Source organism: Phalacrocorax carbo, chromosome 15, assembly GCF_963921805.1.
Source record: "Phalacrocorax carbo chromosome 15, bPhaCar2.1, whole genome shotgun sequence".
Lineage (NCBI taxonomy): Eukaryota > Metazoa > Chordata > Aves > Suliformes > Phalacrocoracidae > Phalacrocorax > Phalacrocorax carbo.
In genome coordinates, this window is record NC_087527.1 from 2,222,875 (window position 1) to 2,250,695 (window position 27,821).

At 53.9% G+C, this 27,821-nt stretch overlaps 1 long non-coding RNA gene across 1 annotated transcript; it reads right to left on the minus strand.

Annotated features, from left to right (window-relative positions):
- Nucleotides 1–1,722: 1,722 nt before the first annotated feature.
- On the minus strand, nucleotides 1,723–27,642 carry LOC135315822 (uncharacterized). Its single transcript, XR_010375306.1, has 3 exons — nucleotides 27,407–27,642; nucleotides 5,962–6,810; nucleotides 1,723–5,660 (listed from the first exon to the last, which is right to left on the minus strand). It is a non-coding gene; the product is annotated as an uncharacterized LOC135315822 (long non-coding RNA).
- Nucleotides 27,643–27,821: the final 179 nt, after the last annotated feature.

The following is a 27,821-nucleotide window of genomic DNA, read 5'->3' on the forward strand; positions in this document are numbered from 1 at the left end:
ATCTGCTGGTGATGCCGGTCTGGCACCCAGCAGGCACAGACCCCACCACTGGCGGAGGCTGCAGCCAGGGACGGACCTCCCCAGAGCGGCTGCTAGCTCCTCTCTAATTAATCCAATTACAACATCGTGTTGGCAGTGCAACCGGTGGATTAATTGCAGTTTGCTCCAGGTAAATGGCAGGCAGAAACGCTCCTGTGTTCAAACATGCTTGTTATTTGCTATTAACTATGAAATGCCCGGCCTCAAACCTGGCCGGCGAGGAAGGCGGTGCTGCCACCAGCATCATCCTCATTGCGAGAACGGAGAGCTCGCTCCTCCCCGACCTAACTGAGCGCCTGCGGAGCCCTCACGTCGCTCCTGAAAAACAAATCCTCGCCTAAGACTAAAAGATGAACGATTAGTGGGACAACACTGGGAGCAGGAGTGCAGAGCGGAAGGCTGCTTCCGCTCAGGTATTTTTTTTTTAAATAGTATAAAAAGGAGATTATTGGAAAAGATTAATTGTTCAGACTGTTAAGAAGATGAAAGTGTCAGGAGTAAACAGATGCTGGTCACGATTCAGCACTCATTAAGGCAGGAGAAGGATTCATTTCATATGCATGATTAACTCCTGGCCACTGATGATTTACACAGCAGTGGATCAAAAAAGAATTAATTATTCTACAAGTCAGGCTGCTGCCAGCCCGGCCCCGGTTCCCGCCGGCGCTGCCGATGGCACGGCCTGCGGCCCCCGTGAGCGGGGCTGTCGCGGCCGTCGTTGCCCCGCAGCCGTGCCCGGACCCGGCTGTGCGCTTTCTGCCGCTGCCAGGGGCTGTTTGCCCCTGCAGCACCCAGCCCACCCTCCCCACCATGGCCTGGCGTCGCTGCCTGGCACCTCCTCGACTGCACCTACCGGGCACCTCTGGCAGCACGTGTTCAACATCGAAGGGGTTTCGGGCCGCCCAGCCCTGCCGGAGCAGCCGCCGGGGAGGTATCGGCTTTCTGACACCCAGCCCAATAATCTCCTCCTCCGTTAGCGGTAATTAACCCAGGGAAGGTTTCTCTCCGCTTGACACCTTTTCCTTCCTTTGTGATTGATGGAGTCTCTTGCCGTTACAAATCCACGCCATAATTAAAGGAAGGAACTCTGCTCCCTCTACCTGATTTATTTTTTAATACAGTCCCCTTTTGATCTCGTCTCTCTCTTAATTAAATTACGAGCCGTGAATCAACACCCCACCACTACAAAAGCTGTTCTGCCTCGCTTGCTTTCCTCCACCGAGAGGGAAATAGCATCTCCAAATCTTGGTGACGGGGAATCACCAAGAGTTACACGAAACACCAGCTCTGCTCTTGCTTGGATTTTATGAGGAGCGCAGGGGCCGGATCCTGTGGGCTGGTGGGCTCCTGGAGAGCAAACACGAACCCTCTCTGGGACTGGGGGCGCAGAGCACGGAGCGATGCTGGTGGGTGATTTCTTTGCATCTGCCTTGTGTCCCTGGTGGGTGCTGGGGCTGCTGGGGGACATGGGGCAGCTGGGGGACCATGGCCCCAGCCCCATCGCTCTTCCGCCTGCACCTGGTCCCAAGGAGGAGAAACACCTCCCAGAAGCAGCACCTGGGCTCTGCGCTCAGCCCATCCCTGCCATGACGGCAGCAACCCTCCCGCGCTGTGAGACCCCTGTACCCCCCAGGCCCAGCCCCCTGCACCTCCCCTCCCTGCTCAGAGGCCAGCACTGAGGGAAGATTGGATGTCAGCTACCTCACACAGCAGAGCCCCCAGCCACACACAGCTGGCCCACCACGGGCACCTGGCACAGCCGGCGTGCACCACCGTGGATGCTGGAGGGCCAGGGAAGCCATGTGTCACTGGGAGCATAATGCCGTAATAACTCTTTCCTGTGCAGGCTGGGTGATGACAGAGCTTTTAATGAAGGATAATGGTATTTTTGCGTTTAAATATACTGCACTGTTGACTCATGACTGCAGCAGCCCTGGGACGGGAGGAGTAAATCAGGGAGGGCTCCTGGCAGCGCTCAGAGCCTCATCCCGCTGAAGGCATCTCCTGCGGACACCCCAGGACCGAGGGCAGGGGAGGCAGGCAGAGACACCCTCCACCTCATCCCCTTGCTGAGTGCAAATGAGCCTGATGCTAATTTAATGAACTTCTGATGATTATGGCCTTTATCTTTAAATCTGAATTCCTGCAGGAGTCACCTTCAGCAGGGAAAGGCAGCCCCTCTCCGAGGCAGCAGTGGGGGGATGAATTGATTGCCTGTATCTGATTAGCAATTACACTCGGCGCACTTCAGCAGTAAATACTGTCACCCTGGGGCAGGGACGAGGCGATGGCAGATTGCGGGGGTCCCCAGGGAGGGTGCTGGGGGGGGCGGGCCGGGAGCCCGCAGGGGTGGGAGCAGCACTTCGGCGTCCGGATGGTGCTGACACCCTCCCTGGGCTCCGTGCCCACACAGCACCGAGCGGGAGGCCACAGGCACCTCCTGGCTGGAGGGGACAGTCCCTAAAATAACTTGCTTCCCAAAGATTTTCAAGGCTCTGAGTGGAAGCCACTGGGGAGATCTCACCGCCTCTCCCTCCCCCAGGATAACCGTCTCCTGCTGCCGAAGCCGCCAGGCTGGTGCTTACAGGCATCTATGAGTTGTGTCTTTAATATGGCGCTGGAATATTTGCCCTATAAATTCTTAAGAACAGATTTATAGATGAGCTATTACTGGCATTACAGACTATTAATAAATCAGTTAAGCCTACATAAAAAAATTGCGTTCCCCCCCTTTACGATGGCATAATAAACACATAAGAAGGGACACAAGGCAGAGTGCTGCAGCTGGAGACAGCAGTGCCCGCTGCTGTGGCAGCAGGGCCATGTGCTGTGTCCTCTGGGCCACCTGCCCTGCTCTTGGAAGCCACCAGCCATCCTTCTCTGCGGGGAGGTGGGATGCATGCGACTGAAAGAGCCGTCGGCCAGCTCCTGCAGCAAAGCTGGGGATCCCCCGATCCGGGACACGACTGCCTGGACACAAAGGACCCCGGCACATCCCCTCTTCCCAGCCAGCAGAGGTGTCCTGGGGGAAGCGGAGGGTCTCTGCATGCTGGAGCTCGTGCCGAGGTGCTCAGGAGCATGGAAGGGCCATGGGGGACAAGGCTCCAACTGCGCTGCCTCCTCTGCTTCAGGAGGTGAGCTATTTGCAGAGCCAGCTGCTTGGTGCATGCAATCTATTTCTGGAAGAGCCTCGACTGAGAAAGGCTCTGGAGAAAGGCAGCAGTGGAGCCACATCGCTGGGAGCAGCCGGCCCCGCACCGGGAGCCGGTGGGTTTCGAGAGCTCTGACGAGCAGGGAAAAGGCAGTGTCTCCCCTTGGTTCCCGGCTGCAGCATCCCACACAGTTGCACTGACCAGCTGGATGTCAGGGGGTGCTTTGCCCCCCTAATTCAGAGTCAGTGAAGCCTGGTGGCTTTATCCCCACTCACGCCCTTGCCCATGGCTTGTTTCCAGACTGCGGAGGTGCTCAGCTTCCCCACCACCAAGACCTGGAGATACTGTAAGACCAGCTCCCGGTGCTGTTGTGGATGATAGGAAACCTGGGGTGGAAGGCTTGAACCCAACACCAGCTCCTGGGATGGGTGGACCCTCTGTGAGGTACCAAGTGAGACCCTCTTCCTGAACAAAGGGCTTGAGGAGAGGTGTAACAGGAGACCGGTCTCGCCGCTGCCACCCGGACACTTGGCCAAGGAGAGGGGCTGGAAGCAGGTGGGCTGGCAGCAGTCCTGCCGCGGTGGCCTCACATACAGTGCAGTGCTCCAGTTAGCAGCCGAGCAAAGCCTGCGCCCCCCAGTGCCACTGAGCACGAGGAGCCCCTGCAAGAGCCAGGACATCTCCAAGGGAGCATAAGGGGAGATAAGCAAACAAAAATGCAATATTTTCTTCTGCCACTAAGATCCCATCAGTGCTGGCTGGCTGGGTTTGATTAAACCTCTCATTCATTACATTTGGGAAGAATACAATTTAGCTACCAGATTAAAAGCAAATAAGACCCACGTGAAGGGTCCCAGTGCATCTGTTTCCCCAGCGCCACCACATGCCATGGCAGGATGGACCAGGGTAGGGGGACAGTGGCACCTCGGGATACCCTCAGCATCCCCACCCAGGGGCTTCCCAGGCTGTGGCCCCTCCGCTGGCCTTCCTCCAGCTCAGAATGCAGCCTCGTGGCTTCCACATTGTGTGGGGGCTCCCCTGGGGATTGCCGGCACGGGGGACCCACACAGCCAAGGAAGGACCACCACAGGGGTGCAGACTGCTCCTCCAGCAGGCAGGAGCATTGAGGAACCTAGTTGCACCAAGACAGGTCATCTGGTGAAAGGACACCCGTGGGCCACAGCCACCCAGGCGTGATCTGCCCGTGTCAGCGAGCTGGACCATCGCCGGGGTGCACCGAGTCCCCGGGGCAGCAGAGCTCCAAGGCGGTGCAAGGGTGATGTGATCCCATCCCTGATGCGACCCAGGCAGCTGCTGTGGAAGAAGCCCTGCTCTCCAAAATCACCTCCATATGGCCTGTTCAAACAGGCCCACACCACTTTGCTGCTCTGGCAAGCTCTCACATCTTTGCCTATTACTTTTAGATGAGCTGGCTATTTAAACAGCACTTAAGTATTACAGCTGCTGGGCTGTAAAGCGTCTCCATGACACGAGCCCCCACTCCCAGGCACTTTAAAAGCCTCTGTGTAAAAGAAATTAATAACAAAGTGAATTGTACTCAAATCCAGCTTCTGAAGAGATAAAGCAGTGGCGAGGGGAGCAGTGGAGGGTGAGGGAGAGGAGTTTCACCTCCCCTCCCCTTCTCCACCTCCCCAGGCAGTGATGGACGACGCCGTCTTCAGAGCATCACAAACCCAGGTCAGATTAAAGCCAAAACACGCTGAGGTTCACCAGGCTGCCTGCTCGGGGTTGTTACTGGCGGTGATGGGTGTCTGAAGTCTAATGGCATGATGTCAAACGATTGCTTTCCAAGCAGGTTGGTTTTTCTTCCCAGCCCGATATTCGGAAGCTGTGAGGGATGGAGTTGCCTCCTGACACCGGTGGGGTTTTGGTCGGGTCTTGCCCAGCAGCCAGCAATCGATGCTCAACCCCTTTGCCACCTGCCTCCAGCTTTAAGCTGCTCCTAGCCAATAGTGTTTGTTCACTTTGTGATGGACAGAATTTGAGGAAACTCAAGCCAAAAAAATCTCTGCAGCCTCAGCTGGAGGCTTCAGGGCTTTCATCCCCACCCTTTGCTAAATCAGTGCAGCAGCGGACAAACCCACCAGCCCTCTATGGACCCACCCTTGGTCCTGGCAAGCGCAGAGAAGTCAAAAAATGTATTTTTAAAAGATGATGCAGGTTCTCAAGGGCTAACCATAATTCACTGCGTGCCCTGTGGGCAGGAACAAGAGACCTGCATGCAGAAAAGAGCATCTTCTGTGGGATTCAATCCCGAGGGGTATGCAGTTTCTTCCTGGTTTTTGGCTGGAGATTTTGGGGAGCAGCACCGCTTGTCTGCAAAATATCCCCAGCTGGGGAAGTGCGAGCGGTTGGGAGCTTGGCGTCACAGCTCCACCAGATGCCACGTGGCCATCAGCAGCAGCGATCGATGAGATGTCTGAGCTGTCACTCAGCACTGTGATGACTCTGTGAGTAAACAAAATGTATTATGGGAAAATGCTTGTGGAGGAAGAAAAGGGCTGGGCTGCTAACTCCAAACCTCACAGACAGGAGACTCCCATTAGTGTCTGACTGTTCGAACAGGGAGTATCCAGTCCCCAGCTGGATGTCCTCTTGGCTAGCATCCTTCCCAAGCACCATTTGCTTCTGATTTCCAAGGGGATTTGTCTTGCAGAGGCCCTACAGGTGCTGGCTGGAGAGGGAGGCAGGAGCCAGTTTCACCTGCCCAGGGAGAGCAACGTAATGTCGTTCAAAGCTGGAATCTTACCTCCAAATCCGTCTTCCTTTGACAAGAGCAGAAATCATCCACTCAATCTTCAAACAGCAGTTCAAAGCCTTTACATCACTCTTAAGATTAATTGGCAGCTAAATAATAATCCAGGATAAGTCTCATCGAGGCATAAGAACTGCAACATGGTCAGTCAGTGATGTGGGGGATCCAAGGCAGGAGAAAGCGTCACGTTCCTGGGTAAATCCAACATCTCCCAGAAAAATGCAGTCTTTTCCCATATTAATAGCAGTGTCAGGAGTTAATCCTCACCAGAGGAACATTTCAAATAAAACCCACCTCGGGCAGAGGGTCTGTTTGCTTTACATGTGTTAACAGGCATGTGCTCAGGCAGGTGAGCAGCAAAGCTCTGGTTGCCGTTGGCCAGCCCAAGTGCCCACCAAGGCAACATGTGGCCGACGCTGTAGAGGACAGGTTATGGGTGGCACAGAGCTGATGGTCAGGCAGGTCTTGGGGCAGGAGGCTCAGGAGAGAGGTGCGTGTGTAGTCTGAGGACGGCCCTTAAATACAGGGACACCAAGTCAGACCCAGGACATCCTCAAATGCAGACAGTGGCAAGCAGAGGAGAGGCTCTGGAGACTCCCTGCAATTCCCCTGCTCCATTCTTATGTATCATGGCCGGGCACTGAGACCACAGACCTCCAGCATGGCTGTTCCGGCTGCCTTTCTTGCTCTGGACTCCCACCTGGCAATGATGTCCCATTCCAGTGGCTGTCGCTGCAGGACGCAGGGTGCTCCCCAAAGCACGGGTGAAAGCCTTGCAGTCCCACTGCCCAGGGATGCTGTTCTTTTACGTCCGACCCCCTTTTTCCCAAGCACCTCCAAACGCTAGGAAGAAAGATAAATAAATAATCATCAGCAGCAAGCTGGCTGCACCAGAACATTTATTTCATATAATGCATCATTTATTTTCAATTATCGTGGTACTTTCCCCCCAGCTCCCTCCCTCCCTCCCCGTGCACTTGGCAGATTGCTGGTGGAAAGTTTGCTGAGCTGCAAAAGAACCGTGGCAGGAGCAGCAGCTCTGGCACAAGGGGAAGGGGCGGATGCGATGGGGACACTGCTGACACCTCTTACAGTGGGGCTGGGGGTAGGATGGCAGCTCGGCAGGAGGGGGTAAGGACAGACACCTCAGGGCCGTGGGTCAGACAAGGAGACATGTCCCGGCTGTCAGCTAACCTCCAGACTAATGTGCTGAAGGAGGTGACAGCAGCGAAGCAGAGGCAGTGACAGGGACGCTGCAGGGGAGGGCACAGCCAGGGATGAGAGCAACGCTGTGGGCATCTTCCTCTTGACACAGTCTCACCCTCTCAGCTGCAGCCAAGCACTGGCCTTCTCTCCCTCTCTCTCTCCTCCAGAGACCAGGGCCAGGCTGCAACCTCCTCTCAAAGCGCTGGCGAGCCGGACCTTGGGAATGGAGCCAAGTCAAGCGCTGGCTCACAGGAGACATCCAGACCTGACCTCTCGGGTGCAGATTGACATGCGGTTTCTGTTGCCAGTAGCTGAAAAACCCAAGCCCACCCTGAGTCCCTGCATGGCCAGGGGACCTCCAGAGGCTGGGGTGGCTCTGGGTAGGACCAGAGCTGCTGTGGCCGGGGTGCTTGTGCAACACCCACCACATCCCGCAGCATCCCCATCCCGCGGGGGGATGCTGCAGCTGCAGCCCAGGCATGGACATGCGTCACTCACTGTCTTTACCCCATACCTGCACCCCAAGCAGCTCTTCTATTCCCAGGGTCTATCTCAGTCAAACATTTGAAGATCTATGACATATCATGAAGGATTTTCTAATGGGGTTCAGCAGACTTTAAGATTTACATCAAAAATCCCCAATTTATTGAATTAATGCTGCAGAGCAAAACCATGGCTGCTTAACAACTGGAGTATCAGTATTTTACAGCAACATAACTAATAAGGCCATTAATACAAACTGGGCTCACTCCTGACATTTATATCACTGTAAATCTCTCTTTCAGCACTGGAATTATTTATGCCATCCCAGGCACTTGAGAAGCGCTGTCGTCCTTTATCAGGCTAAAAGATTTAAGCCACAAGATGATGAATATAAACGTAATAATAAAAAAAAATAGGAGCCTGAGAAGAGCTGGGACAAGCCCCCGATGCAAAAGTGGGGCTGTCCCTTGTTTTCCAGCAGGGCTGGGACCAGGGGGGACCTGCACCCCAGCGAGGTCCCTTGAGACCAAACCCATCCGATCTATCTGGCCGCAGTTCCCCATGTGCACCAGGTTTGCCCTGAGCAAGGAAGGTTTGGAGGGTTTTCAGCAGGAATCGTGGATGCAGCTGTACCCTTCTCCCTGACACCCCCTCCAGAGGAGGCTTCCCAGCACAGCCCCAAGCCTGGGGCAGCCAGGAAGGCTGAAAGCTGCACAGGGTGAGACAGGTCGAACCCCACCCCCAAAAAGCAAAAAAAAACAGCCCCAGCACTAACCAAGCACCCGGGAAACTGCAAATAGGAAGGAGATCAGGCGGGGGCCTGGGAGGGGAGAGGAGCCTGACAGACCTCGCTGAGTACTATTTCTGGCATTATCTGCACAGACAGATAAGGTTTTCATTAATAAACTTGAAGGGGGGGGGGCAGAGAGAGAAGCGGCAACAGCTGAGTGCCAGGCGAGAGCTGCAGATGAACCACAACCACCAGTGAAATGCAATCAGGCACAGGGAGCAATTAGGGGCCCGGCTGGCAGCGGTGGCAGCGTGGGGGACACGGGGGACAGTAATTAGCTGCCAAGCCTCTCCCCACTCGGCTTTGTTTTGCAGGCTGCCTCATAATTCACGACATGTTGGAAATGAAATCATTAGTAATCTTTCATAGGCAGGGCCTTATTAAACCCACTATCTGCACTTATTTAATTGGAAGGAGATAAACCCAGGCCAATGCGGGAAGCAGGGTGAGGGAGATGCATCACCTCCGTCCAGCCTTACTGCAAAATAAATGCAGGGGGTGCACATGTGCATGGGGGACGGGGGCTGCAGGGGCTCTGAAACCACCAATTTTGATTTTTTTGTCTATGTGAAGGAACCCTGAGAGGCAGGAGGATGGGGGAAAGCCCTTGGTTTGCAGGTGGTGTCACCCAGACCATGGGCTCCAGGGCAGCGTGATGCTGAAGCAGGGTCTGGCCAGCTTTGTGCTGGCTGCGCAGGTGGATGGGAGCAGCAGGATGGACAGCCAGGGAGGGGACACCCCAGGAGTTGTAGGAATTAGCAGGTGCAGGCAGATCCCCATGGCAATGGGGTGGTCCGGCCCTTTCCATCCTGCACAGCCTCACCCCAAAGGTCAGCGGCAGCACAGGGGCTGCTTCTCAGGCTGTGTCACACGAGACATGGGCTCCAGGTGACATGGGGGCTCCCTGTCAGCGTCACGTGGGGGCCCCTACAGCAGCTTCATTGTGGTTCTGCTTCAATTCAGATTGGTTCAAACCAGAGACCATTTTTCCCCGGCCCCGAGAGAAGTGAAGATGCTTGTTCCACCCAAAAGGCTATATTGTAGAAAAGTTAAAATCAAGAAAAAACAAACCCTTTTCCCCCAAAACTCAACCTCTCTGAATGATGCGTCCATCCCAGACAGCCACCCTGGGTAACTGCTGACTCCATACAGGAGGTCCCCAGGCCAGCCCGCTCCCCCTGGCTCCCCTCTCCATCTCTCCCCCAGCGCCTGCGGGTGCATGGGGTGACATTTCCATCAGCTGCACCGCTCTCCCTGGGGAGCCGTGCTACTCCAGCTCCCGCCCCGGGTAGCCGTTCTCTTTGATTGCTGTTGAAAGGAGATAGCCTTGTACTGATGGGGAGATTTCCAGCCCTCCTTCGAAAGTCCTTTGCTTTCTGAGAAGCTGGAGCTCCAGGGCCTCTAGCAAACTCTGTTCATGGAGAGGGAAAATGGAGAGCGATTCGAAAGGTGGAGAGAGAATTGTTTTTCTCCATTTCATTGGAGCGGAGTCTTTAAATGGCTCCCTTAAACTGTGGCATTGGAAAAGAGGCGAGAGCCACACAGAGGTGAAAGGACGATATTTCTTGAGGCAGGGCAAGGTGCCATCCTGGTAAATATTTAATTAGGAGTCAAACTGCTAGACCAGGGAGTTCTGACTGTGGAGATTTATTGGACACAAACATCATCTATTTGCAAAAGTAAGCAGCTCATCAGAAGTGTTTCTTTCTGGTCGAGCCTGAATCCACACCTAGCTATTTAAAGCCAGAGTAACCTGATGAATCTCTTAATGCCACTCCAGCCCAAGGGGTCTCAGGGGCTGGTGAGGGTTTTGGCTCCTTGCTCTGCCCCAACCACGGAAGGTGCTTTTAAACCCTGTCCTCATAACGGGAAGCATTTCCTCTCCTCCTTGTCTTCCTCCCCTCCAAAACTGAGAGAGTATTAGTACAAGCTACAAAGGCCCTGAGGACCCAGCCATGCCCCTCCTGGGCAGCGGGCAGGTGTTCGGGGCTTTGCTCTGGGTGCAGATTTCCTGCCTGCCCCTGCATCCTACCCCGCCAGGCACACGTGGCCAAGTGGCACATGGGTGGGCAAACCCTGCCAGGGAGCGCAGGGAAACAGGACACACGCAAACCCCGCTTCCAAAGGTGAAACACTAAAGCCTACCCAAGCCAGGATTTGGTCGCAGCAGTGGTGCTAGTGGTGCGTGACCACAGGTCCTCTCCTGCCTTGCCAGGCTTGTGGGACTCTTCCAGATGTCCATCAGCTCTGGAGAGCCCAAAGGTGGGTGGCCATGACCACGACCACATCCATCCCCCATCCAGCTTGTAGGCACCACAGGATGGGAGGGGCTGCAATCCTCGTTGCTTCCTTCAATGAACCGACCCCAAGATGGGGAGGTTTGGTTAGAAATGTCCCCGTGCTGGCGAGGGGACAGCATCAGATTTTGCAAGGGCACCACGAACGGTCCATCAGTAGCTTGGGATCCCAGGAAACACAGCTCAAAGTCCTGTTAGGAGAGGGAAATATTGGTCTTTATACACCCACAAACATTAAGCTTGCAAGTCAAGCCTATATTTAAGAACTCACTAACACTTAAGGCGCTAAACCCCCAGTTTATGAGTGGTGGAAAACTGAGAGCTGCTCTACATCAAGCCAAGATTCAGTGTGTCCTCCAGTGCCCACAACGCATTTGCAGTGCAGCTTAACTTGTGTCCCGGACGGGAAGGACCGCGAGGATTTATGCCAAATTCCATTCCTCCCTCATACTGCCTGCACTGGTACCAGTTCAAGCCACCTCTCCGATTCCCATTTTACACAGCAGGGAATTGCCAGCATCTCCTTTCTGTGCATCTTTTCCCCTCTCAGTCACTCAAGCAGAGCGAAGGCTTCGTTGTTTCCTTCAAGGTGATAAAGTGCTGCTTCTGCAGTGCTTCTTGTCCAGAGCAATCCATGTGCCACAGACTCAGCCAGATCTAATGAGAATGGCAGCAGCCAGAGCAGCTTTGCTTCCAGGTTTTCCCGTCCCCGTGTTGCACCCCAGTGCCTCCAGCCCCCACACTATGTCCTTGGTACTCTCCCAGCCCTCAGCCAGGTAAAGCCAGCCTTGAACCAAACAGAGTTTGGCCCCAAGCTAAGATTGAAAAAAAAAAAAAAGAAAACCTCAAAATCATGTCCTTGAGAAAAAGAATTGAAAGGCCAAGCTCCTCACTGCTCCGGCTCCTTTGCCCTTAGCAGAAGGGCAAGCAAACTCTGGGCTGCTTAATGAAGAATTGCAGCGTTCAGGGGATGCAGCGGGCAGAATGCTGTCATCTGTGGCTGCCATTCAAATTCATTAAGCACGGCATCACTCCGCTAGCCCTGCCAGCCCACATTCGCTTCCCTGCAGCCAGCGAGCACGCAGGGCACGGCCGGGGGCTGCTCGGGGGCCGCACGGGATACAGACCTGCTACACCACTGCCTCTGGGTTTTTGCTACCCCATCGCTTTTCCTTTGCTGCACAGGGCTCTCCCACAGCCCTGACAGCTCAGGGATGTCTCGCCATCCAGCGCAGCAAAAGGATCAAAGCTGCGGCAGCAAGCGAGAGGCTAGGATGAGACGCCCCGGGGAGGGAGGTCAGCCCAGCCCCAGCACAGCAACACATGGGGTAAGTTCATGTTGCATCATGCAAGACTGGGGCGGGGGGGGGGGGGAATATCCTATCCCCTACCCTTCTAGGCTCTCCTTTCTCGTACCTTATTGCCCATCTCTGTAAGCCAAACACAGCCTTTCTCCAGGTCCTCCTAGGAACAGCAGTGACTTGCCCTGCTTCCCTGTAATTAGCTGCAAAACCATCCCAAAAATTGCCGAGCTGAAGAACATTTAAGGACAAAAAAAAATGGAACTGAGCGGCAAGAAAGCAAGCAAAATCCATCATGGTTAATTATTTGCTCTTAATTGTCAAAAAAAGATGGATTGATGAAAGGAGTTTGTAAGCAGGATGATAGCAGGAGTGTACTCAAAGGCAAGCACTGTAGTAGGATCCAAAAGCAAGACTTTTCATAATCCTTGGGCTGTTAATTATCTAAACACAGGTCCCTTGGAGCCTCCTGAGCAAAGATTAATTAGTTTTTGAAATAATAGCTAAATTGATACTGGGAAGGAGTTTGGATTCCAAAATAATGGCTGAAAATTAGCCAGCCTATTTCTCCATTTCTCTCTGCCACGATCAGGAGGATATTTGTCTCTGTTGTTTTTTTCAGAAAAGGGCCATTAATCAAATCAGCAAACAGTCCTTCCCAACCCTGTGGTATTCCATACAGAAAAAAGGGAGGAGGAGGAGGAGGAGGAAGCAATCACCTACGACTGTTTGGAAAAAAGTCCCAAAACCGAGTGGTTAGCAACTCTGGAGATCATCTCCCCAGAAAGGCCTGGATCTGTTCAACTGGAGTAACTCTCCTGGAGATGAGGAACATCTCCTGTGACAAGCGAGCACCTACAGGAAAGGGATTTGACTGTCTTTAAAACAAATTACCTGCACTAATCCCAAATACTGGGATTTATGTCTCCCGGTTCACCCAAGTTTGACGTCTAAGTCGTCACCGCCTGCCAATGCTTTCACCCATGAGTGGGCCACACATGCCTGAGGACTTGTTCCTGCATGTCCCAGGGGTGTGTGCGTGCCGGTTTGTCCCTCCATGGCGATGCTCGCCGTCACCCGCTCCCGCCTGGCTGCACGTTTCGCAGGGTGTGCAGGAACATCGTGTAGGAACATCTCCCAGGAGCATCAGTGACAGCTCTGCTGTCACACACGGCTGAGACCATCCGAGGGGCTCAGGAGCTGGCAGATGTACACGCACACACAGCACAGTGGCACACATCTTGTGTCCTGGGAAAACCAGCCAGTGGGAGCCTCGGCTGCTCCAAGCAGCCCCCCCGGTGCTCCCTGCCTCCCCGGGCGTCTGACCCTGCCTTGGGGATGGCGTCAGCCATCGTTGCATGTAGGCGAGTGAGCTCACATAGCCCTCTGAGCCTAGACCTTGCAAAGTCCCTCACAGCAGGTACCCACGCGGGTGGGACCCCCCTGCCGAGAGGAATGCTGCTTCCTCGCCCCACAGTGACAGGGCGTTCTGGGGAAGCAGCTCTGTTACAGCCCAGTGAAGGCTCAGGCAGCTGAAGGCTGCCCTATCCATCACACCAGCCTTTGCTTGCTGAGCCCCTTGTCTTGAAAGAGCGTCTGCTCCATCATATACGCATAGCTGACACGCGTGAAACCCTTCGCAGCATTTATTGATGTACATTACCTTGGATTTTATGGCATAATAAATAACGGCAGAAAGGCAGACAGCCATCCCCTCAACACCGACTGCACTGCACTGCCCGCCCTCTGTGGCTTCTCAAATCCAGGACTGCAGACAGTGTCTTCGCCGGGATGTCGTTACGCAGACACCCTGCCAGTGACACGTGTCCGAGGGACAGGAGGTCGTGCTCCCAGGCGGGGAGGCCAAGACTTTGTTCCCTTTCCTATTCAGCAGCCTTTAGTAAACAGGCATCACCATCTACCAACAAAAAAAAGGTCCTTCCAAGCTGCTCGCTACCTTTGGCATCAAACAGCCGCAGCCAAACGAGGGGCACGCTGGCTCGGTGCAGGGTGGTTCTCCTCCAATATCTGCCAGAGCCGTGCTGCCAGGCTCAGACCCTCCGCGAAGGCGGCAGCTGTGCCCTTTGCAATACGTCGAGCAGCCTCCTGTAGGGCACTGCCTTGCTCCAGCCTCCGAGCAGAGACCGCTAACGGTCAGATCCGCTCTTACTTTACACCGCTTGTCGGCAGGATCAGACCTCAGCGGTTTCTTGCGCTACAGAGGAGGTTTAATCAACGCTCAGAGGAGAGATCCCGTTAGATAAGCGAGAGCAGATAACAGGCCCACAGCAGAGGGAAGCCACTCCATCTCCGGGAGGCTCTGTTTATCAGCGCAGGTCTCAGGCAGCACAGAGCACCTACACCGTGTCGGCCAGCAAGCAGCCAACATCTCATCAGTTACGGCACGGCTCCTGCTGCTCTGCCAGCCTGCGTTGAACCGGCTGACAATGGAGAATGATATTCCTCCCCTTGGTCGCAGACCAAAGGCAAGGCAGAGAGAAGGAGGGGGAACCCACCTTGCGGGTGCCGGTCCAGCATCGCCCTCAGCTCCTGGAGCGCACAGGCTTTGGGCTGCATAACCCTCTGGTCTTGCTCTGCTGCAATGCCTTACTCAGATTAATGGCTCCCGCCATGGGCAAGAGAAGTCAAGTGGATGCTGTCTCCTTGGCCATTACTCTGATTTTTCATCCTTTGCTTACTGTGAATAATAATAATAATTAAAAAAAAAGACAGAGCGGCAGCCCCCCAGCCCAGCAAGCATCCACCGTCACTGCGCACACACCCAGAGCAGGGCAAGGAGCACCCATCGCTCACTGTGCCCTTTGCTGTCCAACACGCCACCGATTTACCTCCGCGTGCAGGAAGAAGCGTGGCGTGCCAGCAACCCTTAAGCAAAAGAGAGGTACCTCTGCCTCGAGGAATGGCCAGGTCCTGTGCAGAGCCTGGAGATGCTTCCTTCTCCCGCAGAGCGGCCAGGAACAGATCCTGGCAAGGGTGTTGTCAGGGTTGCTTCTGACAAAGGTTTGCTTGGATTTATCTTGTTAACAGAAACACACACCCTCAGCTGGGGAGACACTTCTACTGCCAGGTTTTGGGGTGTCTCCACTAAAAATAGAAGTGAGGGGAGCACCATGGCCCAAAGGAAGAGCTGTGCTGCAGGAGCCATTACGCAGGTAGCTTGCAGAGGCTTTGGACACACAACATCCACGCCGCCTCCTCCCTCGTTCAGCCAGGCATCACGGCTCCTGGGAGGGCAAGCACAGCAAGCTGGGGAGCAGCTCCAGCTCCCGAGCAGATCTCTGGGACTGAGCTCTACTTGGCCATCTTCATGCCTGGTGCTTTCAGCATAGACTTTTTGACCCTCTGAGTTCTCCTGCCCAACCCATCACCATCTGCAAGCACAAACACCAACTCTTCCGGGCTCTCCAGCCCACCTGGCGTGGTGCGGCGAGCAAGCGTTCTCTTTTCTGGATTCCCTTTTAGCTGTTTCCCAGCCCCAGGGGTGGAGATAATTTTTCATCCCCTTTTACAAGGTGATTAAATGCTGCATTTGTATAACACTTCATTCTGGGAAACAAATTATGTAAAACACACTCAGTGGGATCTAATGCAAACTGATACAGTCAGCTAGCAGTGGAGACTCCGTTCCCAGGATTTACTTTCTGGGGGCTGGAAGAAGCAGCCTATACAGCCTGCTGGCCTGCTCCATCCCAGGAGAGGGTCTCCACCAGGCAGAGCACTGAGCTCTGGCTGATCCTGCAGCACTGCAGCCTCCTGGGGACCTTGGGGCCTGCCCCTCCTCTGGACAGGGCTGGATGGTTGCATGCATGGCACAGGGACAGGCCAGGCTGGAGGAGGCTTGGGCATAGCACAGAGCAGCTCTGGAGGTCCAGCAAATCTGGATCTGCTGACATTGCTTATTTTAACAGTCAAGTGGGTTTTTCAGAGCTCTTCTGTTGCTACTAGCCGTGCTGCAGCACTCTCGCACACCATGCTTGGAGAAGAGCATCTGGCTGGCCCTTCACTCATTGCTGTGTTTCCAAGCATCTCTGAGGATGCTCTACCTGCCCGCTGCTTTGACCAGTGCTTACCTAGCAAGAGACAAGGCTAACCAGACAGTTTGCCATGCCTTAGACCACTACTGATGGGAAACGATGGTGCTTGCCTGCGGGCAGGCCACTCATCATGGAAGGTGTCAGAGAAAGTAGCTCTTACTCCTTCTGGACAGGCTCAAGGATGCTCCAAGGGAAAGTACTGCGGGCACGTAACATGCTGGATTAGGACAGAAACCAAGCCAACCTGGAGCTTGCCTTGGGTGCATGGTTGTTGAAAACAAGGAACAAAAAAGAAATCAAGATTTCCTGCCCCCGATTTGCTGACTCAGTAATGACTCAAGGGGCTAAATTTAGCTACCAAAGCGCTCAGCAGCGGCATGAGCGGCTGTTGGCCTCTCCTTAACCTTATTATCAGACCTTTTAAGTAAACCCTTCACCAGCTCAGGAGCGATTCTGCTCACGCTCCAAGGGGATTATAAACCACCTCTGAAAGCTGGAATAAAGCACATGTACGTACAGAGGTACACACACAGCTTTCTGGTGGCGATGCAAGACCTGGGAGTGCAGAAACAGCACTCGAGCGCATCGTGCTTGGTGAGTCGTCATAGCAACAGGGAATTTTAAAAGCAATTAGGTGTGGGTTCATCTGCATCGCACTGAGGGATCTCGGAGAGCCCTGACGCTGCAGGCAGCCTGCCAGGGCTGCTGTGGAAAAGGGGCTCCTCCGGTTCAGAGAGACCTGGTGGCACTGCCTAAACACCAGCAGGCAGACCCAAAATGGCTTTGCCAGCCAGACAGGCACCGGTACAACAGCTCAGCGTGGCCTAGGGAGAGGAGATGCCCTGTGGGGAAACACAGACCTGTGACCCAGGCTTGTTTCTGTACGCGGGTGCAACGAGACAGAGTCAAAGAACTTCAGATCAAAGAAAAGTATAGATTTCTAAACAGCAACGATATTATCTGCAATACAGCTTGACCTGGCTGCAGGCTAAGCTGGCTCCGTGCTTTAATAAGACCCATTTCTGTAAGGTCAATCATTACATAACCTCCCACAAAACCTTCATCGACTGTTTCCCAGAAAAGCCCAGCCTGGTGCTTCCTGCGCCATGCAGGGCTCGCGCCGAGGCAGCGTGAGATCCAGGGAGCTGCTCCTTGCTCCTCTCCAGCCCCAGGGCAGGAGCCAGAGGAGCCTGCCTGCCCCGAGCCACCCACGCTTCCCAAACACTGCTGACGGGACCCTTGGCAGGAGCAGAGACAGATTCACACACGTTCGCTGTTAGTTATGCGGGCTGAAGGCATCATCCCTTCTCCACAGATAACACATGCTCTGCTTTTCCAATTCCAATCACATTGCTAAGGGCTTTATTCTCCTCCCCCCCGCCCCCCTTTTTTTTCATATGCTAAAAATCAGTTCCTCCTCCTCACTGCTAGAAATTCCTCTGAAGTTTCTCATTGCATCTTTTCACTTTTCTTCACAATTTCTACATTTTCCAGGGTCTGTACTGGATGACACACTGTTGGTTCCCAGCTTCCCCTTCCACTTTCCACTTATTTTTCCACATTTTCTGCTCACAGTGGCCACTCTGGCTAGGACACATGCCCTGGCACTCACTTCTCTGGCTGGGGATGTTCCCCTTTGCATCACACAGCTTCCGGGAGGCCCCATGAGCTGCAGAATCGTGGGTGATGCTGTGCTTGTGCCTTGCTTTAGCATCCAACCTCCCCTTTTACTTATGGGCTACAGAAGGGGTTGTAGCATTTGTTAGAGACTGGGATGGGGAGCAGCATTTCAGCTGCTTCCTCCCAGTCTGTCAAGAAAGGGGGGGCAACGTACATCTGCAGAGGGGAGATAAGGTAATCGGGCACCTCAAACGCCTGGGATCTTATTAAAGGAAAGCGGGCTGGCGAGATCCTATCGCTGCACTGAAATATCTGCGACTTTATCCTTGACTGTAACATGAACCAAAACAAATCGAATGAGCAGGGTGGTCAGGCTGGGCTCTCCTGCAAGGCAGGATGGGCAGAGAGTGAGGGGAGGCTGCCCCCAGGCAGCTGGGGCCCCGGCAGAGCCACCAGGGCACACGGCTGGGAGGAGGCGCAGCCGCGGCAGCTCAGCAAAGGGTGGAGATGGCTTGGCCAAAGCGATAAGGGAGTTCTCGGTGCGTGGTGAGGTTGGGCTGTTACATCAACGGGGCAGGATGCTGCTGCAGGGTGTAGATGCAGGGACTAGAAAGACCTCGTGAAGGGCAGGGAGCAGGATTCAGCCTCATGTGCCGAAGGGTGCGAGCCCAAGGGAGCTCCTGAAAAAGCAGATGCCTGAGAGCCAGCGTTACCCTGGCTCACAGAAGTGCCTCTACCCAAGGACCTTAGGGTTCCCAAGTCACACTGTCCCCATGGCTGGCCAGCATTACTGCTGACGGATAAAGCTGCAGCAGCTCGAGCCAGTCTGACTGCTAATGCAGGCATCAGAGCCCGTCCCTGCTGCCCATGATCCTGGCAGCACACAGGGAGCCAGAACTGGGTTTTAACTCTGCTGGTCCCAATTCATTCAGGGACATGGGGGTCAGGGAGAGCTCTTGGACAGCCAGCATCTCCCCCACCAAGGTACCACCTCCCAGAGCGGCTCAGCCAGTCCCACCTCCTGTCGAAGGGCTGTCAGCCCAGTGGGTACAGCTGGAGAACTGTGCCCAAGCATTTTTCCACCCTGTGCTTCTTCCTCAGGAGCAGAACAGTTGGTTTGCCAACTATGATTTGTTCCAACCTCTCTGCTCCAGCCGCAGCACAGGGAAGCGGGCACCACAGGCAGCTGATAAGCAGCTCCATGGAGCCAGGTCTTGCCCCAGCAAAGGCCAGAACAACTTGCCCACAGGTGAAGCTCAGGTTTCCAGCTCCTTTCCTTCTGCCCAGGAAGCGTGTCCTACACCTGGGAGCCTGACTGATCTCAGAAGCCATCGTGCGCAGCTTGTTCCTCTTGGGAACCAGCACAAGGCAGGCAGCAGCGCAGGGAGGGATACCTGCCAACAAACACCATTCATGCCAGTCACTGCCGAGAGGAGCCAAGGGGAGAGGACCCAGTGCCACAGGCTTCTTTCTGCCAGGGCAAAGCTTGCTTTGATCCCACAGCGGTTTGGCAAAGGGGTTTCGGTGGGCAGTTAAAGCCTCGCCAAGGTTCTTGGGGCAGGGGCAGGTGCAAACAATATCTCAAGCAGTTATAGCACTCTTCTTGTCAGATTAAGCTTCACAAAAACCACATGAATAATAGCAATAAATTCTCCCCGCTCTTCAAAAGGGAGGGCAGGTGTGCAGGAGCCTGCTCCGAGCCCTCCTGGGAAGCAAAAGTGATCGCAGCCTCCAGGTCCCCACCATGCGCCCTCCAAAAAGCCTGGGAACAGCCTGCCAGCTCAGGGCACGGAGCAGCCTTCGCCTGAGTCACAGGGGGAGCAGGGGCCTCCGTGCCACCTCCCGCCCAGCCACTGGAACAAAAGGAGCCTTGTCATCCTCCCTCGCATGGCGTATGCATGGCGGGGGGCGGGGAAGGAGGCGCCTCTGTCTGCTGGCAGCGAGCTCTGCCCTCCCCACCGCTCTGGGGGAAGGGGAGCAAACAAATCAAGCCCCCGCAGTCAGGCGCATGGGTAGAGCGTGACAGTGTCTCACCCATGGGTGGGCTCTGCTCCGAAAGGGAGGCTTTCCAGCAGCATTTAGAACAAGGCTGTGCAGCCTAAGAGAGCACAGGGAAAGGACCACTGAGCTTTAGCACCTGAGATGGGAGAACCGGCCAAGCACCACAGCAGGGAGCCAACGTGAACATTGGTAGAAGGACCATCACACCCCTATGGGGAAGCTCAGAGCTGCACATCACTTCAGGAAGAGGGGGAGAGAAGTTAACTGAAAGCAGCAATATTTGGGGAAAAGGAGTAGGCATGGGGAGGCAGGCCTAGATCACTAAAGCAATGGATGCAAAAAAGCTTCTGTCAGCTCCTCTCACCCTCTGTAAACACCACCCAGGGAGCACCATGTTCCCCTGCACACCGTGCTGGGGATCACAGCCTGCCCAGCCCAGCCCAGCCCCTGCTCCAGCAGGGCAAGGAAGCATCCAACATGGGGGCCAAACACAGATCTGGGAAAGTATAACGCATCAAACCAGCCAGCAAAGTGTGTTATTGGTAGGTGTCTCTGTGTTTCCCCACTGACGCTGACAGCCCATACCCTGCCAGGACAACTCCTAGATAGCAAGGCTAGTGTTGACCAACCTACCTTGAGAATCAACCCCGCAGCTTGAGATAATATGTTCTGCTTCTCAAGATGGGATGATTACAGTGGGCAAGAGCCTCATTTAAAGCAGCCCTGCTGCTTCTGGATTCCACAATTCCTTACTCAGAGTTAGCTCAGGCAGCTTTGCATCCCACTGTGGTGGAGGCAAGGAAGCCCCTTTGGGTGAAACAGAGACCTGGAAATCTTCAGGCGATGCAGGAGGACATTACAGCCTATTACCTGCAACTGAAGATGTGCTACCTGATTTATCCAGGGCAAATAACACTTGGCAAGAGCAACATACTCATTGAACTGCTCTATTGGTCAGTCTGCATTGACAGAAGTAATCAAAGCGCTGCTGCAGAAGTAACGTGTAGCAGCTCTACCCAAGCTCTCAGATGCTGATGGGAAAAGGGAGGCGGCGACAGGGCTGACAAGCCAGCCTCATCTAAAGGTTGCAAGAACAAGAGCTCTCATATAGTTTAAACGACATATTAACTAACACAATGAAGGAATGAAAAAGCTGAGAATTAAGGAAGAAATCTGTTTTCCTTATAATTTATAAGCATCCAGAACATGATGCTTTTGGACTTAATATCACCAGATATATGATAAGGTTTTGACAATCAGAGGTAACAGAATTTAGATGAAATGATGGAAGGAGGCATACCAAAGGGCCGGGGCTACTCTGTGGTGGGCTGGGGCAGGCTGTCACCACAGCAAATTGAGTAGACCATCAAGCTGCAGGTACCTCTCAGCCCCCAGCAGGTCTGGGATTCCCCAGACAGGTCCCAGGGCAAGTGCTAGCAACCCAGCTAATTGTTTCTATTGGGTTGCTCTGCAAATAATAATAATAAATCATAATGGTCATAATAAATGACCATGCTCTGTAAAAGCATTCTTGAACCAGCTGTGTCATGCAAAAGTCCTCAGGAATCAAGGTGCTTGGCAAGATCAGTGTGAACCTGGCACTGGAGGCTCCTCCTGAAGGCAAGACCCCATCTGGCAACACTGACCTTACGAGGAAGAGGAGACATCCAAGCAGGAGCGGCACAGCACCGTGACTCCATGTTGAGCCTCTTTCAGCAGCTGCGAGAAGCGCACATCAGGAGATCTGTTATCACACGAAGAGCCATGGGTCTGGTGTCATGGTCAACAGGAAAGCAACATATGGAAGATCCATATTTCAGTGAATTCAGAGGATGAGGTGGTTCCTCTCATTGCACGTCCCCCTGCCTGCCTTCTCATAGCGGTGATTTCTCTTCTCCGGTTAGCAAATACCACCGACCATGGAATTCAACCTCTGCAGGCAGATGGCTTTTTGCCTTCATAGCAGCCTGCCAATAGGGAAGTGGTGGGGGACAGATGCTCCTGCCTTCCCACATCAAGCAAGAGCTTTGGCTCCAGGATGGCAACACGAGCAGCCCTCGCTCTCATCGGGGCTGAGAGCTGCCACAGGCAGCAGGAGGCAATGGTGAGGGCAACCTTGGCAGTAGGTGCTGAGAAGTGAGCTCCACGTTCATTCCCATGCAGCCACAGCCGATGGCTGCTGTCAGCCGTGGCTTATTGAAATCAGTTCCCCTCTGCGGGCCCACAGCTGCCCCGATGTCCCTGCCCCTGCATCTAGGGATGGCAGCAGGCGCAGGGTGGCAGGAGAACACAGGACTGACTTGGCAATGAGTTTTGCATTGTGCTGCATTAACCCAGACTAAATTATCCTTTACACTGCTATGCTTCATCTGATAGAATAAATAATAAAACCAGCAAGCAGCAGCAGATAGCTTCTTTCTTTTGATAGCTGTCAAGGGAAAACAGACCCTTTTATTTCAGCCCCTCTGCTACTGACTTGAGGGCAGGTTTCCAGATAGCCCAGGTGCCCCTGGAAGGAAGCTCAGCTGCGGTCGGTGTGTCACGAGCACCAGGACAGCCATCCTGGCTGGGTGGAAAGGAACAGCCCGTGCTCTTACTGGAGCTCCTAGCTGGTTAAGGAAAGAAAAGTCTATTTAAAGGAGTCAGAGCCTTTTTAACCTACCTTCCTTTGAAAGGGAAAAAAGCCTACCTAAATATATCTTACCAGAATTAGAGCTTTTAACCTGTTAGCCTCCTGCAGCCCATTGTCCGGCACGCCAAGAGCTGCTTCTCTGGAAATGGCAATGTTAGTTAATTGCTCTTTGAAGTCTTTCCTCCTACGGAGCAGAGCAGCAGCCAAGGAATGCCTGCTCCCTTCCCTGACAGCCCTCTGCAGAGCAGGCTTTCCAAGCCACCAGTAGGCGCGGGGCCAGATCCTGCTCTCCGGAGCAAACACCACATGGATCCCAAGGCAGAGGGAGGGCACCTGGCCTTTCCCCATCGCTCCCAAACACCACGGGCACAATCTGAAGACGGCGGCACCAGCCCTGCTTATAGAGCCAGGGCTGTGCCAGCATCCCCCCAGCACAGCATCGGTGAGGCAGCGAGGGTGCCCAGGCCGTGCATCTGAAGGGAACTGCCTTTTTTCTGTGATGAAAGGCCACTTCCCCTGCCTGGAGGGGATCCACAGGGGAAGACAGTGCAGACAGACAGTGCAGACAGACAGCACAGAAGGGCCAGCATGCTGCATTAACACGCAGCTCCCAGGACCCTGGGCTGCCTACATAACTCTCCCCAAAGAGGGACAGGGTCTGTCCCCCCTTCTCACAGCAGCATGCAGACCAACAAATAGCTATTGCTCCCCAGTTTTCTCCCTAGACAAGCAAGATTTAAACCAGAAGCTCTTCCCTGCAGAAACCACCCTAGGGCAGGTGCAAAGGGGAAACTTCTGGGGACGCAAGTGGGGACTGACAGCTCCAGCAGAGCTCAGGGGACCCTCTGACAGAGGGATGAGCCTGCAGCCTTCATTGCAGATGAAGAGTCAAAGCAGCAAGGAGAGAAAGAAATTTGAACAGAAGGAAATGCACATCTGATCTAGCGTTGGGCTGATGTGTACATTTACCTAGGCTAGCGAGAAGAACAGGTTGTCAAAAGAACAGGCATTTTAGTGACAGCTATTGGTAAGGGTTTCATTTTTAAAGTAATTGCTGCACCTCAGGAAAAAAAAATATGCCTTATCATGAGCCAAGATGTTTTTCCTTCAAGAAATCCTTGAGGTTCAGTGTTTCCACTGAGCTCTGCAGAGGACAGAACCCTGCTCCCAGACAGCAGCCAGGGCTGGGGAAGCCACTTTTTGGAAAGTGAGAAAGGCTGGGAAGGAACATGGCACGGCACTGCCCTCTTTGGGTACCTCCACCTGCTGATCCCAGGCTCACCGCTGTGCTTGCTGCAGATGTGGTGCACAACTAGATCTTTTCTTTGTGTGCTGGCAAACACCAGCGGCTTTGTTCCTTACTGCAGCACGAGCAAGGTCAGAGATGCACACGCACAGCAGACGTTTGCTCTGACAGCCTCACCCTTACTAACTGGTGGCCAAGAGATCCTATCCTCCCCACAACTCAGCCAAACCCCTCTTCCATCCAAGCTGCTGCCATGCTGAGCGGCACACCACTGCTGGGGGGATCTGCTCCTGGTGGGACAGTGCCCAGAGCATAACCAGCCTCCCTACCTCCATCCCCTGGCTGGGAAACGAGAGCCCAGCAGAGCATCAGGTAAGAGCACGCATCTCTTTTGCTGACCCCGTATATAAGATGATGCTGGGGCTCTGCTGAAATGGCTGCTGAGGCTTGGGGTGACTGTGCAGGAGCTGCAAAGGACTGCTCAGATCGACCAAAGGCTGCCAAGATCAGAAAATCCCAGTGCGGCAGAGGAGCAGCAGATTGAGTTCTTGGTATCGCAAGAATCGGGGAAAGCTTTCGGCCCTCTTCCATCTCGTTCAAACTGCAGCCACACTTGCGATAGTCACGCTCCAGCTTTGAGAACACCGCATGTAAAGAAGAGGGAGCAGCAAGCACAAGGAGCACCTACACCAGTGATGTCCGGGCTGCCCTCCAGCCTGCATCCTCATAGCCCAGCTGGGAGAGGAATCACACCAGCAAAGGGCAGCTTCACAGAAGTGGCAGAACTGAGGATCAGTGTGAATCCTTCACCTCTTCCCTCCTTCCCACAGGACTATGGCACATGACTTGGACTTCTTGTGAAACATGAGGAAGCATCATTAGGAAAACAAGTTAAGGACTTAAAAAAAAAAAAAGAAAAGAAAACTCAGAGCTGAAAGCCCTGACCTACAGGCACACGCCCTGACTGCGGGGGGAAGACGACCTGCCAGACCTAGGCTACAACATGAATCATCTGCAAGAAGAGCCACGTAGACCTCCTCACTTCATCCTGCCATGAGATCCTCGCACAAACCCCAGGGAGGGCAGAGACTAGGTGTCTGGAGAAGCTGGGCCGTTTGGATCCATTGGAGGAGCAGTGGGTGCAGGAAAGGGCCCTCTGACGGGGCTTTGCCAACTTGGGCCGGGTACCTGGGGCCAGAATACTGGTCACTGATCCATCTCCTTTGTAGATAATGATTAATAAAGAACTTGGTTCATTTAATAGGCCCGAGGGACTCTGTGCTAGGATCTACCACAGGGTACAAGAAGTGTAATGCTTCCAACCAGCTTAGGAAGCCCACAGCAAGGAAGCGGTAACCAACTGGAGAGTAAAGTGGCAGCAGCACCAAGACACTGGGTACTGTGATGACAGCTGGAATGGGAACAGAGCCCAGCCACGGAGCGGAGCAGAGAACAGAAAGGCAAGGCGCTGCAGGTTGGTTGACCAAGGAGAGAGAACATAGAAAGAGGGACTGTGCCCAGGAACAGAGTTGGAAATACTGCTGAGAGTGAGCAGGAATTTTAGAAACATATGCAGCTACAAACCAACCTAAACACAAGCACAATAAGAGTAATGAACAGCTTAGAGCAGAGCTACAAACAATGCCGCTATTTTTAGTTACATAAAAGACCCCAAATTATCAGCAGGATTGCTGTGAGACTTTGGGAGAGAAGCGGATCCACCACCAGAACATTTCCCTCTAGGCCAAGGGAAAGCGCAGTGCCTTAGAAAAAAAATGAGGGAGGAAATACTCAATTTAGGCAGTTTTAAGTGGAAAGCAGCTCTCCAAACACCAAATCCACCCCATGGGACTCCTACCTCTACTACTTCTACCCCCTTGGCTGCCCCAAGCCCTTCACAGCTCCCCTGAGAAGCAGCCCTGTTTTTCCAGAGGAGCTGGTCAGCAGGGAGGACACGAAACTCTGCCAGGTTATTTGCTCAAGGAGCCGCAGGCTTGAGTTCTGCTGCCAGTTGCTGGTATCCATAGTAAATTGCAGAGCTACTTTCTTATTTTTTCTCCTCTGTATAATAAAGACTTGGCAAACTGATTGCAAAAATATAGAGTAGAAAGAACATCCTGGTGGAGACAAGAGTAGAGGATGGAGGAGACCAGCACGTTGCTTGGTCACTGCAGATCTCGCCTTCACAGGGCCACAAGGAAGGGGACGTGTCACAGCGGTGGGCAAGGGTAATACTGACATGTTCTTTGCCGGGGAGGGTGGGAATTCTCCAGTTACCTGTGAAGAAGCAAGCAAAGGTCTTCACTGAAAGAATTCCCTTAGGACTGGAAGGAAATGCCCAGGGAGGAAAAATCCGTCCACCTGCCACGCACAGGTGCGCACCACCCTGCGGGGCGGCAGCCGAGCAGGCTCACTGCCAAGGCACTGCCACTCACAGACCAAGCCCTCCAGTCTGCTCCAGGGCTCGGGGATCCCACTGAGAGAAAACATACGCGTCCATTAGCAACAACGTCCCTGCCATTTGAGTCAATGGATGGGTAATGCTGCTTCAGCGTCGTTCCGCCCTAGCCCTCCGCAGCTGGGACAGCCTCCTGCCTTTGAGCGGCGTTCGGGTGCTGGCTATTTTTGGGCTCTTTGCTGGCACGCAACACCTCTGAGGTTAATTAGATGAGATTCTTCGTCGAGGTCTCTGGAGGAACAGGATTTCCTTTTCTCCGCATTAAGCCCTTGTATTAACACTCCAATAGACCTCAACATTGCAGTGCCCCTGCGACACCACCCATCACACTGCTGGCAACAACAGCAGGTCTATTGCACGAGATTAGCAGCGAGCTACAGAGAATTACAAACAGCAGAGAAAGCAGGAACAGCAGAGCAAGTTTAGAAGCGGTCGGCTATAGCAGCAACCTCAGAAGTCACAACTGTGCTTGTGCCCTCAGCTATCGGCCCAGTACTGCAAGAATATCACACGACATTGGAGTCACTGCTGCTCGCAGCAGTCTCTCTGGCTTGTACTCCTACAACTTTCACAGGGACTAGAGATGTCTCAGAACTGTAAGAGGCACCACGCAAATTAAAAAAAAAAAAAAAAAAGAAAGGGACAATGTTCTCAGTTTAATGCAACATGACTATTTGCTTGCCACAATGGCTTGGCTTCTCTGTCCCTGAACCTTGCAGGTGTTTGTTTAACAGCCTGCATAAATTGAGGCTAATCACAGCTCCGCCAGCTGCTGAGGAGTCCGACAGCCAGGAGGACACGGCCTCGCTTATCTCAAGTGCAAGCTGAGCGAGCTGCTCCCGAAGGCGAGAGCTAATCTATTCAGCCCTAAACGAAGCAGCCGCTCTCTCACGCCTGCAGCCTCACCAGGGAGAAGTAGAAGGCAGGGTCTGAATGGGATTAGTGCAGGGGAGAGAGAGGATATTTGGGGCCATGCCTTGGCTGCTGCCAGGGATGTGCCTGGGGAAGGGTCTGCCTTTGGCTGTCCCTGCGATGCCGAGGGCTGGGCTGGAGGCCAGGGATGCCTCCCTGGGTGTGGTGAGGGAGCAAACGCGCCTCCAGCCTCACATCCCTTCTGATGTCCCAGCACAGTGCGGAGGGGACAGGCGCCAGCCAGCCAGCGAAGCTAACGTGCCCCCACCCTGCTCCCATCTTGCTGCGGAGACGTGTCGCAGGGAGGGAAGGGACAGGGCATAGCACGAGGGAACCGAGCGCCACTGATGAATAAACTATTAAAATCTAACTTTATGCACCCCCAACATGCATTAAGACATGAATTATATATCTAACAAGCAAAAAAAAGCAGTTTACCTAAAGCATGCTTCTGCCATGAACCCAGGCTTCTCCAGCGCATGAGGCAGTTTCCAGATAAGCCATTCCCTAAAAGCAGTGGATTTCCCGGTTTCGCAACACCCTCGCTGGCTTCATTCATCCACAGCTCTTTGTGACGGGGGACAAGGAGAAGGCAGGGACTTGGCAGCAGCGGGTATGGGTGGACACGTGGGCTTGTATCTCACCTTGGGGCCCTGGCAGGACAGGACAGGATGGAGCAGCATCCCCAGAGGCAGCTCAGATCCCAGCCAGGCCACCTGCAGCCCAACCAGACAGAGCCCGCACGGTGGAGAGCGGAGCCGGCCGCGTGCTGCCTTTACATAGCACACAGGTCACACCTCTCGCAGCAGACAGGGAGGATGTGGTTATCCTCATTTCCCTGCGTGTTGAAGAA